The sequence below is a fragment of the Phocoena phocoena genome, chromosome 9, assembly GCF_963924675.1.
Source record: "Phocoena phocoena chromosome 9, mPhoPho1.1, whole genome shotgun sequence".
Taxonomy (NCBI): domain Eukaryota; kingdom Metazoa; phylum Chordata; class Mammalia; order Artiodactyla; family Phocoenidae; genus Phocoena; species Phocoena phocoena.
In genome coordinates, this window is record NC_089227.1 from 72,168,756 (window position 1) to 72,173,316 (window position 4,561).

Genomic DNA, 4,561 nt, shown 5'->3' on the forward strand with positions numbered 1-4,561 from the left:
AGAATAAAAGAGGATGTCATAGAAGAAACATAATATCAACAACATACCTTCATAGAATAAGGCATTTTCTGCATAAAAATCCAGACTTTGAGACAAAAATAACTATATGCTGAGAATACCAAAGTTCATGTTTATTAAAAAGTGAATTTTAAACTATTCAGGCATCATCTTAGATTATTAGAGGATAAAGGATTTTCCAGAATTTGGAGATATGTACTGGCTGGAAACATTTTTGGAACGGTATCACTGGAAGTCATATGATCTAAACTTGAACATATTCCAAATACCTTTGACTGTAACACCATTGTTATATAGCTTCTTTGTTTTAGGAAGATGTTAGTAACTAAAACCAATATATACACTGGGATATGAAGGTGCTAATTAAAACACAGTCCACATACCAGGAAATGATCTGGCTGTGATCATTTGGGCTCTACTGATTACCAAGGTTGATGGCTAATTTAACTGGCTAAGTAGATGTCCTCCTTATCCACACTGCCTCCATGACAAAATTTCCTGAAGTCACATGTTAGGAAGAGTCAATCCCTAATAATAAGAAAAATGATGAGTAAAATGTTGAATATCTGGCCAAAGGTGAACAAGTTATTATGTTTCCTTATGAGATCTTTCAAGCGGGACTAGCTGTATAATTTGTAGGCCTCAGAATGAAAGGAAAATGCAACACTCCTTGTTCAAAAATCTTAAGAATTTCAATATAGCAAGAGCAGAACACTGAACGAAGTGAGGGGCCCCTGTGGGTGCAGAGACTCTGTGCCATATGCCCACAAAGCCAGACCTACAGCCAGGTGTACAGGAGTCATGAATGTGAGAAATTCTTGGGATTTTGGAAAGATGACTGTTATGATTTTTCAAAAAAGTGATGTCAAGATGATGCAATCCAAGAACTAGTTGGGAAAGTTGTGATAATTATGTGATTAAACTATATATTCTGATGGCTAGTTACATGTTACATATATTTACTGTGTAAAGGGAATATTGGGTGGCTTAATAGATACGGCTAATTGAAATGATCCTGAGTCGTATGTAGCATGCTAGTTTCTACAACTAATTTAGAATTCAGCAGAATAATGTGAAGTCTTTTACTACTTAATTAAACTTCTGTAATGCCTGTTTTACCAAGATGAATAAAATACATAAATTGTATGAGGTGACATCTAATGCACACAAAAAAGAGAAATGTAAAAATCAGAACAGTGGGTACATTAAACTGATTCTTAATAATTGAAACCAATTTAATCATTTGAGATTATTTTATTCTAGCTGACGTAATACTGTAGCAGTTATATTCTAATTATAACCTGTTTCATTTTACTCTGCCTTTCTAGTTAATTATTACAGTCAATTTGTAAAATGACATGGTTCCACATTTGCATAGGTCACTATTAAATAGATGAATAGCTGAAATTACTCTAGCATTGAAGTGTCAACTTTGGTAGAAGTCAAGAGGACTTCAAATGTTCTTCTAACACCCCTTAATGTGTTAATGACCACTATTAAACTGCAATTAAAAGGCCAGGAAAAATGCATGAAACGGTTAATAGAAAAATAGCACAGACACAATTAAAACGACTCGAGATTTTTTTTTTTGACTGATAGAAAATAAAGTGATATGCTGTAAGAAGTGTAGTATGAATCTATTTCCAACTCAAGGCAGAGTTGACAGTTTAATGATAACAAATCATAGGCTGCCTTTTTGGGGAGCACTGAACGTCAGCTTAAAATTAACATCAGTAGTAAACAAGACAATGTGGTGATTTTACCTTGCTTTTAAATTACTACTTATTATGGTACTAAATAATAGCTTTAAATAACTTGGTGTCCAGATTACTGATATACAGTCTATCTGTGTGAGAAAAATACAGAACTGAAAGATATGTTTAAGTTTTTGTCATCCTAAATAAAGGATAAACGTATGTCTTCGCTGTGCAGTCTTGTTAGAGTTGCCTGTGAAACCTTTCCCTGAGTCTGTTGTACAATGAAACCCTGACGTTGTTATTAGAACACTTCACTCAGCATAGACTGTATTTTCAAGTCTCTTGGATTTTGTTTAACTTGGGAGTATACAAAAAAAAAATAGTAAATAATTAAAACTATGCATAAACATTCAACTTGTGAGAAGCCTCTCAAAGCCAGAAGAGGTTAGACACTTTAACAAAGGACACTTTTGCAAATTATAATATAGTTGAAGTGGGTTTTGGGGTTTTATTTTATTTATTTATTTTTAATTTTTTTTTTTACCAATTTGCCCAGACTTCTTTCTCTTGTCCTGGATTTCACAAAATGTAAAAGTCACCTTCGAAATTTATCTGGTGCTATTTACTAAGTACAAGACATAGATGCATCAAAATGTTTATTTTAAAGTATCCTTCAGTACATTTACCTATGGGCATGATGGCTAACTATAGTTGTGAATACAAATGAAGAAAGAACGAGGCACAATGACAGTTACCAGGGTAACTTAAGTACAGATCCATATCCACATATTTTTTCCATGATTATATTAATATTTCAGCCATAACTAGATTTTTGCCTTGAATTATCTATGCTGTCTTAGCTCTACACTTAAATTCTTATACAAAGTTCATTATAATCTGAAGCAAACATATGTCCACACAAATTCATGGACAACACTGAATCCTTGATAACAGGCATCCTAGTCATCCCTTATCATTGATCTTAATGACTTGGAACATAGCATTAGAGGTATGCTCTAATGGTGTATATATACATATATATACTCTTAATATCACCTATATCAAAAATCACTTGATCTATGTCTCAAATGTAACCAGTGGGAAAAATTGCATTAAGTACTCAATATCACAGAAATGCTTTATACTAGTCTAAGAGAGAAACAAAATATCTATTTTGCTATTGCAGCCAAAAATTGGAAATTCTTTAGCGAAGCCAATGTCAGGTTCCATATTTGAAGAACCAGTCAATATGCCACTCTGTAGGTTCCTTAAATGCCTGATGACCAGAAGTGGTCAGGAGAACATTTATCAATCATACGGCACTCAGTGTTAAATTAAACATTTAAGAATGAGTATTTCAAAACTGTTATGACCCCCTCTTTAAGAGGTCATGGGAAAATAGGTTGTGGTAACTATCAACTACTACCAAAGGGTACTTTAAAAGAAAATTAATATTTAGTTTACACTGATATGCAAATATCCACCCCATAAATTCCATTGTCTCTAATTTTTAAAAAGTATTTATTGACGATTCTTCTTTAAAAATTCATTTTCTTACTTATAAGCTCTCCTTAACAGTAAGACTTTTTTCTCCTGTAATATTTGTCCAAAAACACAAAAACAAAAAATGAAAGGAAAAAGAACCATGTAGTAGTTACTTCCATGATTATAACCTAGCACATTTGAATCGGTGAAACAAAAGTGCCAATTTGAATGTCACTTTCCCTATGTACATAAAATGGCAATTGAAATAGGGTTATGCTATTTTCTGTGTCTCAGTCTCAGAAGTTTTTTTCAAAGCTGTTTAACTGATTCAATGAATGGCCTTCAGTCCCATGTGTCACGTTTCAAATCCATAAAATGAAGACAGGAGTAACTGTTATATATATACATTTTTTTGGTAATGGTTGTATTATATCATGACAAAGAAAGGAGATGGGCTATGCAGGAGATAGCAGACACAGTGCTGGACTCCTAAGTGTTCCTCCCAGAAGAGGTGGCAGAAGAAAGAAGACACAGTACCTTCATTGTGCTTTGAAACAAAAAGAAAATGATACACATAGAGAAAGCCATCAAATAAAGCCATTATAGCAATATTTGCTAACAATCTAGATGAACAGGAAAAGTTCTAATTACTTTTTATCTTCAAAGTAAGTTGAAGTTGATGTAATTCCATTCTACATTATTTGGCCTTTATTGACTTACTGTAGTTAAAATGTGATTTCTGCTATACTTAAAAAATATTTTCATAAATGCGTTAAACATGAAAACATGCCACCAGGCTGGCTCTACTCAAAGAAAAAAGGAAGTTCTCTTTGTGAGAAGGAAAAATAAGGAGGGAACCATGTAGAGTTCATGAAGGCAGGGGGTGCTGCAATCTGATAACCTTTGTGCTGATGGAGCAACAGGTCTGATTACAAATATGGAGAACACTATCAGGACCGATTTTTGCACCAGCTTGAACAGTCACAACCTCATCAGATAAGCAGGTTCAGGTTCAATGAACCAAAGGTTACACAGAAGCAGAAAAGAGGTGCCAGATAAACACACCTTAAGAATCAAGATGATGAACCAATGTTAGAAATGCCAGAGTGTAGGTCCCAGAGGACCTGATCATTTACATTATGAAGCGGCAATAATTATCTAATCACCTCCTGGAGTCTCCTTTTATATCTGACAGTGGCTTGGGGGAAAAAAGGGGGGGAATTCTGTTTATTCTCTCTCAAACCCCCCTCACACGATTCCTTTACTTCCAGAAAGAAACTAGACTTTGTACCAACCGAAGGACCAATGTCAGAAATCAGAGCCTGGATTGAAAGTCTTCAGGGGAAAGTAAAAGAGGTTCA